Genomic DNA, 15128 nt, shown 5'->3' on the forward strand with positions numbered 1-15128 from the left:
ATTTGCAATACGATAACATGAACATCAGTTTATTTATTTATTTATTTTTGATACATTCAATGATTAATTCTTATAGGTTCTCATTTCGTAATAGAGTCATGATTGGATTAGATATACCACACCTCTTTTGGGTTTATTTTCATGAATTATTCATTCAATGGACGAAAAATCTATTATGGTCTGAAGGTCCGTCTCTTCTTTATCAATTTAGCGATACCGCAACTATGAAGTTTCTTAATCTGTATATGTTATCTAGTTATTTCCAATAGGAATATTGAATTTCATTATTTTTGGATCTACCGTTAAATATTATTGTTAGTTACACAATAAATTATTTAAGTACTGATGTTATAAATATATCAACTCTGGTGTGTTGTGATATAGGCATATGATTCACTGTTTTAGGATCTATATACAAACATTATCGTGAGTTATACAATGTATCATTTCAGTGCTTACGTTACAAATATAACAACTTCAGTGTGTTGTGATATAGGCATCGCTTTAAAATAGCCATATGAATGACTATTAAGTACCAAACAGAATTATGTATTATATATTACTTAGTTGTTATTTGTACATTTTATTAGGTGTTGTATTGGATATGTTCATCACAGCAGATTAATCATCACCTGCCAAAGAGGGGTGTAGTTCTGTTAGTTATTGGTTAGAATTTGTTTAAAAGGAGACACAGGTTTAGCAATCAGTATTACTAGCCTGAGGAAACGGCGTGGTGAGCGCTGAGAAACGCGTAGCGAGTGTTACTGATTTTAATACCATATTTGTTATTTTATATGTTGTGAATTTACCAGTATATAAAGCTTTTTTAATTATATACCTGTAGTCTCCTTTCACTATATCTGCTGCTTACATCAACCACTGGAGGGAACACATACCGATTGATCCATATGTGCACTGGGACACTGTAATATATCCAGTATGCGATACTAGCACTGTTGTGTGCGCTCTTAAATGTGAGTATCCATTTGTGATCTGCCTAAAGGATTTACATATCTGACTGACCTGCACTAGGAGTCGCCCTCTTCTCTCTACATTTATTCCAGATTGCTGTATCCACTTCGGATCTCAGGAGGAGCTGCCCGTATTTGTGCACAGTGAACTGGGACACTGTTGAATTCCCAGTTTGTTTTCCTCTGCATTATCTTTGCCGCTATACTCTGTGAGTATTATTTCACTTTCAGCTGTTTGTGATCACCATGCATTATTGGCTACACTAGGAGGCGCCCTTTTTTCTTTTTATATTCTAAATAGGAAGTGTTTGTCCAAAAAGGCAAACCGCAGGAAATGTAAATGTTCCTAGAAACACGTCCTTCAGATAGATGGTAGTCATAAACTGACCTTTACTTTTTTACTTCCGTCTGCTTTTACGCAGACTTCCTTTAAGCCATAGCATCGCTCTATACACAGCTTTTAAGCTTAGCTAGAGATAGTACAGTGATTCAGACCATCCCAAGACAGCTGTTTCTTGCCACTCATCAGCTGGGAGTAGGCCTCTTGAACTAAAGGGAGAATAGAATGGATAGTCTCCAATTCAAAGGACGGAATCCTAGAAATTTATAGAGGCATTTCAGAACTAATATTTTTCACTCTTGGATCCAGCACATAAAAGATTGAAAAGCCAAGTTTACTTGCAGAAACCTTTACAGGGAGAGGAAAAAGAAATAGGCCAAAATGCCACTGTCCTAGGCCTAATACCTTCTTAAATGAACAGTATTACTGGATCCTATCTAAAAAAGATAGGAATAAAATAATGTGAACACTCAAATTCAAGGAACAAGGAGCTGTAGCAGGATTTAAACTGCTAACTATACGCTTGCTAGGCAGTAAGGCTAACCTCTAGACCACAACCGTCCAAAAAGATTCCTAAGATTACTAAGGAAAAAACATATGACCTAGGACCATAAGATGTCACAGGCATAAGAAAAAATCTCCTCAAAGAGAGAAAGGGAAATAATTCTCATAGAGCCCAAAAAGAACTTGGCTCTTCACATAAATGCATATAAAACATCGGACAAAACATCATGTCCCAGACAAATATGAGTCCTAAGGGACAAAGAATGTTACAGACATTAATAAATATAACCTCATATGAGAAAGATAAAATATGTCCCTATACATAAAATAGGATAACATACATGTCACAAACATTAGATAAAAATTATCCCCATAAGAGAGAGATAAATATACGGATTCCCTGTACAAAATAGTATACACAGAAAACATTATTTTGTACTGTTTATATGTAATGGTATAATTATATATATAAAAATGATTGAGACCATATATAAAAAAGGTCAATTAGATAACTAACACCTAGATTATGAGTTTTGTGTTGTGGCTTTTAACGCTGAAAAAATGGCAATTTCAGAGTAAAAGCAGGAACGCACTATTGCTATACCGCAAGCATTTTAGCCTGTAACGTAACGTCAATCCCGCACTCAAAAAAATTATGTTTTTGCGTGGGATTTCCATAGCGCTGGTATTACAGGTTGTGCAGTGAGGCTAAAATGCTTGCGTTACAGCCTATACCGACGCGATCCACACTGGCATCTGAGAGCAGTAGTTATGAGTTTTGTGAAACATTTTTGTTACACAAAATCCATAACTAAACTGTTACAAAGTACACTAACACCCATAAACTACCTATTAACCCCTAAACCGCCACCCTCCCGCATTGCAAACACTAAATTAAACCTATTAACCCCTAATCTGCCGCCCACCCTCATCGCGACTATTCAATAAAGTTATTAACCCCTAATCTGCCGCCCACATCACCAACACTATTTAAATATATTAATCCCTATTCCCCCCGCACTCCGACATCGTCGCCACTATAATAAAGTTATTAACCCCTATTCCGCCGCTTTCCGATATCGCCGCCACTAAATAAAGTTATTAACTCTATTTAAATAAATAAAAACTTACCTGTGAAATAAATATAAACCTAATATTAAACTATAAATTAACCTAACATAACTATTCTAATAAAGTCCCGCTGCCACTAAATAAAGTTATTAACCCCTATACCTCCGGCCTCCCACATCGCCACCACTAAATAAACCTATTAACCCCTAAATCGTCGCCCCCCCCCCCATATCGCAAAACACTAAATTAAACTATTAACCCCTAAACCTAACACCCCCCTAACTTTAAATTAAAATTACAATATAACTATATTTAAATAAATAAAAACTTACCTGTGAAATAAATATAAACCTAATATTAAACTATAAATTAACCTAACATAACTATTCTAATAAAGTCCCGCTGCCACTAAATAAAGTTATTAACCCCTATACCTCCGGCCTCCCACATCTCCGCCACTAAATAAACCTATTAACCCCTAAATCGCCGCCCCCCCATATCGCAAAACACTAAATTAAACTATTAAACCCTAAACCTAACCCCCCCCTAACTTTAAATTAAAATTACAATATAACTATATTTAAATAAATAAAAACTTACCTGTGAAATAAATATAAACCTAATATTAAACTATAAATTAACCTAACATAACTATTCTAATAAAATTAAAAAAACTACCAATTAAAATATCTAAATTACAAATTTTAAAAAGCCTAGCACTACAAAAAAAATTAAAAAATCTAAAAAAAAAAAAAAAAAAACAACAAATGAAAAATTTAAATAATCTAAGTTTACCAAAAATACACTAAAATCCCGGAACCCCCCCCCCCCCACTAAGATTACAAAAAAAATAAACGGAATTATCAAAAATAAAAACAATTACACCTAATCTTATAGCTCTATTAAAATAACCCCCCCCTCCAAAAAAACCCATAACCTACAATAAGATACTAATAGCTCTTAAAAGGGCCTTTTGTAGGGCATTGCCCTAAATAAATCAGCTCTTTTACCTGTAAAAAAAATACAAAGTCCCCCCAACAGTAAAACCCACCACCCAACCAACCCCCCAAAATAAAAAACCTAACTCTAAAAAAACCTAAACTACACATTGCCCTTAAAAGAGCATTTAGCTCTTTTGCATTGCCCTTAAAAGGGCATTCAGTTCTTTTTCAAAGCTCAAACCCTAATCTTAAAAAACCAAAACCAAAAATAGCCAATAGGATGAGAGCTACTGAAATCCTATTGGTTGTTCAAATCAGATTTCAGTAGGCTCTCACCCTTTTGGCTGTTTTGAACAGCCAATAGGATTTAAGCCGCCCTCATCCTATTGGCTGATTTGAATTTGAAGAATCAAATAAGCCAATAGGAATGCAAGGTACGCCATTTTGAAAACGGCTACCTTGCATTCAACTTCAGTGTACGGCAGCGACCGCATGAAGAGAACGCCCCGCGCAGGATGGCATCTGCTTCCAGGATGGCTCCGCTCTGCGCCACCGGGATGAAGCTAGAAGATGCCCCCGGGATAGATGAAGACCTCGCCGCCTGGATGAAGACCGCGCCACTTGGATGGAGATGGATGTCCTGACTTCAGAAACCGTGAGTAGATCTTCTGGGGTTAGTGTTAGTTTTTTTTTGTTTTTTTTGGGGGGGGGTTAGATTAGGGGTTTGGGCTTTGAAAAAGCTGAATGCTCTTTTAAGGGCAATGCAAAAGAGCCAAATGCCCTTTTAAGGGCAATGCCCATACAAATGCCTATTTAGGGGAAATGGGTAGGTTAGGTTTTAAGGGCAATGCAAAAGAGCCAAATGCCCTTTTAAGGGCAATGCCCATACAAATGCCTATTTAGGGGAAATGGGTAGGTTAGTTTTTATTTTATAGAGTTAGGTTTTTTATTTTGGGGGGTTGGTTGGGTGGTGGGTTTTACTGTTGGGGGGGCTTTGTATTTTTTACATGTAAAAGAGCTGATTTCTTTAGGGCAATGCCCTACAAAAGGCCCTTTTAAGGGCTATTGGTAGTTTATTCTAGGCTAGAGTTTTTTTTTATTTTGGGGGGCTATTTTATTTTTATAAGGCTATTAGATTAGGTGTAATTGTTTTTATTTTGGATAATTTCGTTTGTTATTTTTCATAATTTAGTGTTTGTTTTAGTGTTGTTTTTGTACTTTCAATTTTTTTTTATTTTTTTGTAATTTAGTATTTTTTTTATTTTTTGTAATTGTAGATTTAATTTTTTAATAGGGTTAGGTTTTTTTAATTTGTAATTTATTTTATTTAATTTGTAGTTAGTTTAATTTTAGTCTAATAGTTATGTTAGTTTAATTTATAGTTTAAACTTAGGTTTTTTTAATTTTACAGGTAGGTTTTTATTTATTTTAAGATAGGTGTCTTGTAATTTTAATATAAAGTTAGGGGGTGTTAGGTTTAAGGGTTAATAGTTTAATTTAGTTTTTGGCGGTGTGGGGGCTCGCGATTTAGGGGTTAATAGGTTTATTTAGTGGCAGTGATGTGGGAGGCCAGAGGTTTAGGGGTTAATAAATTTATTTAGTGGCGGGGATGTTGGGGAACTGCGGAATAGGGGTTAATATCTTTATTATAGTGTGGGCAATGTTGGGGTGTGGGGGAATAGGGGTTAATAACTTTAGTATAGTGTGGGCGATGTCAGGCAGTGGCGGAATTGGGGTTAATACATTTTATTAGTGGCGGCGATGACGGGAGCGGAAGATTAGGGGTTAATAACTTTAAAATAGTGTTTGCGATGCGGGAGGGCCTCGGTTTAGGGGTTAATAGGTAGTTTATGGGTGTTAGTGTACTTTGTAACACTTTAGTTATGAGTTTTATGTAACAGTTTTGTTGCGTAAAACTCATAACTACTGCTCTTAGATGGCGGTACGGATAGTGTCGTTATAGGGTGTAACGCAAGCTTTTTATCCTCACCGCAAAACTTGTAATGGTAGCGCTATGGGAATCCCATGAAAAAAACGTCATTTTTTCGAGTGCAGGACTGACGTTGCGTTACAGGCTAAAAGGCTTGCGGTACAGTTATACCGAAAAGACTCGTAATGGCTGCGTTGCTGTTTTAACATGGAAATGCCCAAATACTCCCAAATAGACTTGATTTTTGTATAGAATCTGTTTAACTTTTTTTTTTATTGAAATCTAACTTGTTTAAACCACCCTTAACTGTGTATTTCATTATTTAAATACAAACCTAATTTAATTTTAATGTAATAAAATAAATATATCATTATTTTCTTTTTTAAATTATGACCAACATGTAACTTAAAACGTAATTTAATCAATAAATGCATTTTTTGGTTTTAGTCATGTGTAAGAAAGCTTTATATTTTTTTTACACATGCTACAATTATAATAATAAAAACTGATGTTTTAAACAATAACACCTTTATCTTCTTCCACACCCCCTGCAGTACTTACGACTCCTATAGATAAATGCAAAATGTCAGTGGTGACCGAAAATATGTTAATAACTGTGGAAATGTATCACATCTGTACTTGATTATTGTTAGCTTTAGACTGATAAGCTTGTCTTCCTTTACAAATAGAAATTAATAGGACACCAAATTTTTATTTTCAAATAATATATTTATTATAAAATATAAAAATATATTATAATTATATAAAAGAAAATTTACATAATTGATTCATATTTCATAGCTATAGCTGCAAAAATCAAGAAATATTCCATCTTCTCTCATGAAAAAAGTGGAGTAAATTCAATGTTCTCCACATTGATTTCTGAGAACTTTCGTCGTCATATTTGTAGGAGAATTTGAGGTTCTTCTAAGGTGCAAAATAATGATAAATTTCGGCGATTAGTAAGGCGTATTTTAAAAAATACGACCAAAAAAGGGCTTTTTTATGTCTTAGGCGAGAGAAAATAGAGTGGGAGATTTTTGCGGTCGTATTTGCTTATTTTTAGGCATATTTTGCTTTGATAAATAGGAGAACAATTCCGACAGTGTATTTATATGCGTAATAAAAATATACCTTTAAAATTAACCTTACAAACAATGAATCGCATTAAAATACCACAATAAAATACCAGAATATGGACCGCTAACTTCAGTGTTTAGATAAACAATATACCAAGATGCTTCACACAAATCTTACTGGGTCTCAATAGATTGAAGATAACTTTCAGACAAGTATAATTAAGTTATTTAGCCCACAAATGATTGATTCTATATAACTTCAATTAAAAACATCAGAAATTGTATGTATTATTAATGCAAACAGCCAATTTATATGCCAATATGTCTGTGTCACGTCACGCCGCTCTAGCCATTGCTAGGGGCGCGGCGTCTCCTTCCCTGCTCGTTGTCAGGGGCAGTGTTGGCTCCGGATGCATGCGGCGCTGACGTTATCGTTGCACGCTCCAGATGCCGGTCGGAGCTCAGTGGCGTGAGCCTGCGCCTATTTAAATGTTTATAGAACGATCTGTCACTGCCCAAGTATAGGTGTTACTTTGTGTGCTCCTGGGTGTGACAGATCGTTCTTCCTTGTGCCTAATATTACTGTTGCTGAACCTGCCTGTCTGACTACTCTACCTGCCTTAACCCTTACACTGCTGGATTGATCACTGTTGCTGAACCTGCCTGTCTGACTATTCTACCTGCCTTAACCCTTAAACTGCTGGACTGCTCTACTGTTTCCAAACCCTGCCTGCCTGACCATTCTAGTGGTGTGCCCTTGGACTGCTTTACTGTTGCCAACCCTGCCTGCCTGACCATTCTAGTGGTTTATCCATGGACTGCTTTGCTGTTCCCGGACCCTGCCTGCCTGACCATTCTAGTGGTTCATCCTTGGACTGCCTTGCTGTTGCCGCTGGGGACTGCCCTGCCTGTGGTGAGTGCCTTCCTCATCTCACTAACTTTCTCTGCTCTGGGATATTCCCTATCATTCCGGCTTGACGCCGGGATAACAAGACTACTAGCCGAGTTTGGTCCGATAGAGGAGTATCCCATGAGCATTACAGTCTGACTTGAACTACAATAAGGCAAATTCTAAAATATATATATAGCAATAACTGTAATTAATTTGGGATATTAAAATACAAAATTCTTTCTAAACATTAATATTTAATACCAGTATACTTACTACCCTTAGTCTGATTAATATTAAAGGGACACTGTAGCCAAAAAAAATATTTTGTGATTCAGATAGAGCATGCAATTTTAAGCAACTTTCTAATTTACTCCTATTATCAAATTGTCTTCATTTTCTTGTTATGTTTATTTGAAAAGCAAGAATGTAAGTTTAGATGCCGGCCCATTTTAGGTGAACAACCTGGGTTGTCCTTGATGATTGGACAGCACCTTTAAACAAGTGCTGTCCATGGTTCTGAACCCACAATTTGCTGGCTCCTTAGCTGAGATGCCTTCTTTTCAAATAAAGATTGCAAGAGAATGAAGAAAAATAGATAATAGAAGTAAATTAGAAAGTTGCTTACAATTACATGCTCTATCTGAATCATGAAAGAAAAAATTTGGGTTCAGTGACCCTTTAAATATAAAAATAAATTCTCCTTTTAAATCACAACTACGATATAACTTTAATTTTAGAATACCTTTGATTTAAATATTATATATATATTTAGCTTATACTTTACAAAATAACCAAATGAATGTTCAGTTTCTTCTTGTGGGTCATCTAAGAAGGATTTATCCACTATAAAGGTACAGGCCTCAAAATGTTATCTTCCTTTGTTCAAAAAAAGAGTGTCCCAAAATGGCAGAATATACTTGGCGCAAAGCCTGTGTATTTTCCTCTCCAAAAACTTATTCTTCTTTGAGTCTGTCTTTTTAATCTCACCCCAGTGCCATTTCACATCCTTCTTTAGAAGAAGTAGCAGTGGTTTAGCTAATTCTGCATAATTATCAATTCCTTTAAGTTAGTTGGGTTTTTAGAATTTATTATACCTTCCACCTTTTTCCTCTGAGGATTTAATCCTTCAGAAGTAACTTCATGTCCTAAGAGGTTTACACGAGAACGGCACCATTGAGCTTTTTGTATGGATAATTTGACACCTGCCCTTTTAAGTTGGCTGAGGAAGTTCAGTGATGTGTTTTTCAAAGTCTGTGCTTTTGATTAAAACATCATCAACATAAGATAAGGTCCCCCTTTCCAGTGCACCAGGCATAGCCTTATGCATGAATACGGCAAATTAATGTCCTGAATTTATGTATCCAAACGGGAGCCTTTGGAATGCATACTAGACCTTTTGGAACGAGAATACAAGCTTATACTAGTCCTCCTCATGTACCTTTATGGTCCAATATCCCTGTGCACAATCAATGGCAGTGAATATTTTAGATCCCTGCATCTGTGCTAGGCACTGGTCAATGTATGGCACAGGCCAGCTAGACATGTACACTTGTTTGTTTAGCTGTCTTAAGTCAGCACATGATACCTCTTCCAGGTTCCTTATGATTTCTGCAAGAGAATCATGTGAGGCTAAAGGAAGTATAAATGTCCTGAAAAACAGAAAGAGAAGAGGCGCTCTTTGTGCAGCAAGTTCCAAAAAAGAACTGAAAATCTATCGATAGTGCTCAAGGTAATATACTCACAAACGTGAATGCACATACAGTGCAATAGTAGACAAGCCGAAACTTCAGAGCCGTTCGGCTGACTCCTCAATGGCGAATCTGCCAAACAATTACTGAAGCCCAGGTGCTGGTAGCAATGGTCCGGTCTCTCCAAACGACCTCAGTGATAGGCGGCAATAAACAGCTTAATAAAGAATCCAGTAGCTGTCAGTATAGGGTAATCACAAAACCCACAGGAGCAAGGAAGAGTGATAAAAAGTCAGTTTATTAAAAACATTTAAAAGTTGCTGTGCAACGCGTTTCTCGGCTAACAATGCCGTTTCATCAGGCTTTATAATTTGTTACACTCTACCTTGCTACCTTATAACAGAACTAATAACCAATCTCCTGTCAGGAATGAAGACAACGCCCAAATGGCTTAGAGCGAATCCGGGATATTATTGAACGCACATCACTATATACAAATTATCCACTCTCAGTGATATTCTTTAGGTAGGTGTGATGTGCGTGATCATAGTATCCCCGATCTTACAAAACACAACATACTGAGTGAATACAGTATCAATATGATCATATTTAGAATTAATAAATAAATGAGGTTTCTGCATATCAAAATATTGATGATCCCGTGTGGCTACAGACAAATCTAAAGTACATATACGCCCACATCGTTGTGGACCAATCAGAGACTTCGCCAGCTATACACCCCTTGTGGCTTGTCATCAATTCTCTATATTAAATAGCGAGTGCAGCCAGCAGAGTGATCCAACTACACCACAATGAGGTTTGCGATAGCAGGCACAACTATCACAATACATAAAACTTTCCTAAACAATACTTACTAATAAATATACATAACACTATAATCAATTTGACATTCACATGTTCTTTCTAATATGATCAATTTACCCATATATCCCGCATCTCCTGACGCTGGTTTTTTTTGGAAAATTAAAGCTTTTAGCAGGACATGGAGCAGTGATGGAAAATATTATATTTCATCAAATTAATATTGTGTACCCAAACATTTATTTATTTAGTGATCCCGTGTCACTACAGACAGATCTAAATTCTATGCACGCCCACATCACTATGGGTCAGTCGGATGATCTGCTAGCAACACACCTCTCGTCATTCGTAAATAATTCTCTGTATTATATATAGTTTTTAAAAACTGTTCTTTTAAAGATGATATTGAATTACTAGCGAAATGGGATGAAGCGCTAAACGATTGTTCTTTTCGTTTAATGAAAATATTGATAGCACATAGGGAAGCATTAGTAGCAAAAGTCACTACTGAAATTGAGAAAATACAACTACACTTAGAGAACTTCAAAACATCTTCTGAATATGAAGAATTAAATAGGCAAACTTTACAAAGAATAGACGCTTTTCAGAAAGAATTATTAGCCAACAAAAATCGTAAATTGTTACGAGATGAGGGTGACTACACCCGAGGGGAGATACATACATATAATCATGGTAGGAACAGGAACAGAAATAGAACGACTAATCGCTCTAATAATAATTTTGAACATAGGCCACCAGGAGGTGTTAATGGTAAGGTAAACACCACACAGGACTTACAAAATAAACCTCCTATTGATATGAACCAAGGTAATCAGAAGGGACAGGGTGGCAATGATTGGTAAGTGGTTAACAGAAAAAATAGTTACATAAATAGTGGCTCCCATTACAATAGAAATGACCATCAATCGATACAATATAATCGAATGAATTATAATCATCAGAATCAGCATAATTATAATAACCCTCATAGTTCCTATAACTTTCAACATGAACCTAATATTGTTTCCCAAAACAGAAATTCTTCACAAAATTTTAGATCAGGTCCCACATCCGGTTTCAATTAAAATAGACCAGTTTGGCACAATAGTGCCAGATTTTGGAATGACAGTGATAATAGATGTGAGGATACTAGGAGGGAATACCCTGATCATTTAAACTCTATTAATGTACCCATTTCCAATAGATATGAAGCTTTAAATGAACCTAATGATGTTTTAACTGCGAATGGGCGTAGCCATGTAGCTCGGAGTAGTAATAATGAAATGGCCAATTATGGTAACAGTAATCCTGTGTCACTACAGACAGATCTAAATTCTATGCACGCCCACATCACTATGGGTCAGTCGGATGATCTGCTAGCTACACACCTCTCGTCATTCGTAAATAATTCTCTGTATTATATATAGTTTTTAAAAACTGTTCTTTTAAAGATGATATTGAATTACTAGCGAAATGGGATGAAGCTCTAAACGATTGTTCTTTTCGTTTAATGAAAATATTGATAGCACATAGGGAAGCATTAGTAGCAAAAGTCACTACTGAAATTGAGAAAATACAACTACACTTAGAGAACTTCAAAACATCTTCTGAATATGAAGAATTAAATAGGCAAACTTTACAAAGAATAGACGCTTTTCAGAAAGAATTATTAGCCAACAAAAATCGTAAATTGTTACGAGATGAGGGTGACTACACCCGAGGGGAGATACATACATATAATCATGGTAGGAACAGGAACAGAAATAGAACGACTAATCGCTCTAATAATAACTTTGAACATAGGCTACCAGGAGGTGTTAATGGTAAGGTAAACACCACACAGGACTTACAAAATAAACCTCCTATTGATGTGAACCAAGGTAATCAGAAGGGACAGGGTGGCAATGATTGGTCAGTGGTTAACAGAAAAAATAGTTACAGAAATAGTGGCTCCCATTACAATAGAAATGACCATCAATCGATACAATATAATCGAATGAATTATAATCATCAGAATCAGCATAATTATAATAACCCTCATAGTTCCTATAACTTTCAACATGAACCTAATATTGTTTCCCAAAACAGAAATTCTTCACAAAATTTTAGATCAGGTCCCACATCCGGTTTCAATGAAAATAGACCAGTTTGGCACAATAGTGCCAGATTTTGGAATGACAGTGATAATAGATGTGAGGATACTAGGAGGGAATACCCTGATCATTTAAACTCTATTAATGTAACCATTTCCAATAGATATGAAGCTTTAAATGAACCTAATGATGTTTTAACTGCGAATGGGCGTAGCCATGTAGCTCAGAGTAGTAATAATGAAATGGCCAATTATGGTAACAGTAATTTCTCAAACGACAATAATAATGCTGTTTTTTTAGAACAGCGACCGAGACAGCAGTCTTGGTCCCAACGAAAGATAGCCTCTGATCACATACACTCAACTTCAAAAAGGGAAAAGACCATACACAGACGGGGTGCAGAGGCAGCGGGTCCTCCACAAAAAAAGCAAGATTACAAAAATTAAGTAAAGGTATATTTAACTTGTCATCCTACCAACTGACGGATGATGAAATTAGGGTTTTGGGGAAAGGACTGTCCTTTAGCCCCTCAAACACGCATAATATATTTAATCTTTTTGTAGACTTGAATAGATACACACAAAAACTTAACATACAGAAGTACTTTGCAGAGAAAAAATTGAAAGACAGTAATCTTATACCAATTTTGACTGATACTATGGACAATAGAGTAACCTCTGTTATCCCTACATATGAACCCGATAGTTTATATAAACAACTAAGTGAAGGATTTATTCAAACTAATTTCAGAAATAAATCCAACTTTAATCCACAGGTATCCAATAACACCTACATAGAAATTTTTAAAGAACTAGTATTAGAGGAATTAGAACTCCTCCCTAGAAACAAAGATAGTAAAAACCTGTTCCCAAATGAAATTAAAGCATTGGATAAATTAAAGAGAAATTCTGAGCTGGTGATACGCCAAGCCGATAAGGGGGGGGGGGGTATAGTCCTGCAAAATTATAATGATTACATTAGAGAAGCTACCAGAATTTTGCAGGATAAGTCCTATTACTCTTGTTTGAAAGAAGACCCTACCGCCCATTATCTTAAAACATTAACTGGCCTAGTTAATTTTGGCTTTCAAGAGGGTATTATATCCAAGAGGGAGAAAGATTTTTTGATCCCTAAAGAACCTGCCTATGCCTTCTATTATCATCTGCCCAAAATCCACAAGGATATGGTAAATCCCCCGGTCAGACCGATAATAGCGGGCATAGGCAGTCTAACCGAAAATGTTTCGGCTTATATTGATTACTTTCTCCAAAGGTATGTGTTAAATTTGGATTCTTATATTAGAGACTCCTCTGATCTATTAGATAAATTGCATAATACTGAGATAAAAGATAATTATCTTTGGATTACTTGTGATGTGGAGGCCCTATACTCCAATATCCCCCACGATCAAGGGGTCTTAGCTGTTGCTGAATTTTTGGAAAACGATTGGTACATCCCCTCTATTCAAAAAGAATTTATTTTACAACTTATTTTATTTGTTTTACAACATAATTATTTTTTATTTCAAGGTAGTTATTATTTACAAATAAAGGGGACTGCCATGGGCACCAGGTTCGCCCCTAGCTTCGCAAATTTATATATGGGCAGTTTTGAACAACAATATGTCTATCAATCGGAGTATGGGGCGAACCTGGTGTTCTATGGCAGATTTATAGACGATTTGATTTTTGTATGGGATGGCACCAGTGAAAAGGCATTGGAATTCGTTGAACATCTTAATAGGAATGATAGAGGATTGAAATTCACTAGTTGCATACATCCGGAAAATATTGTCTTCTTGGATTTGAGTTTACGGTTTAATGAACAAGGACAGGTCGTTAGCTCAACACATTTCAAAACTGTTGACAATAATAGTTACCTAGACTTTAATAGTAACCACTACCACCCTTGGAAAAGAAATGTCCCATACGGACAATTTTGGAGGATTAGGCGCAATTGTAGCTTAATTTCTGACTATGACACCCAAAGTCAGATTCTTAAACAAAGATTTATAGAGAAAAATTATCCGATTGATCTTATTGAGTCAAGTTACCTGCGAGCCCGTAATGTTAATAGGGAAGAATATTTTCTAAAACACAAAATAGACACTAGGATAAGAGAAGATACCCCAAAATCATCTGAAATCAGATTCATTACGCAATATAATAGTAATCATAAACTTATAAGAGAGATTCTCAACAAACATTGGAGAATTTTAAAAAGAGACCCTATTTTGTGTGAATTAATAGGGGATAGGCCCACTATCGTCTACAAGAAGGCCCCAAGTCTAAAGAATATTTTGGCACCTAGTAAAATTATCAAAGAAAAAAGGAGAAGCAGCGATATTACTGACAAACATACTAGAGGGAAATTGGCATTAGCTTCAAATAGAGGGGCATTTAAGTGTAATGTTGTCAACTGTAAAATGTGCAATTACATTGGGCATGGCAAACGCTCTTTTCAATCTTATATTGATAAAAAACATACATGATTAAAAACAGGATGACCTGTGCCTCACGTTATGTTATTTATCTTATCTCCTGTTTATGTGGGGTCCAATATATTGGCCATACCATTAGACGTCTCAGTCATCGTTGGTCAGAACATTATCGCAGTATTATAATAAACAAGAAATCCCACAGTGTCATTAGTCATTGTCATCATAAACATGGAGGGAATCCTAATTGTTATTCTATTATCCCGATAGAGGAGATTAGCAAGTCACATATTCACAATCGGTTCCTTAGATTGAGAAGGAGAGAGACATACTGGATCCACAAATTGAAAACTATGCACT

The sequence above is a fragment of the Bombina bombina genome, chromosome 2, assembly GCF_027579735.1.
Source record: "Bombina bombina isolate aBomBom1 chromosome 2, aBomBom1.pri, whole genome shotgun sequence".
NCBI lineage: Eukaryota > Metazoa > Chordata > Amphibia > Anura > Bombinatoridae > Bombina > Bombina bombina.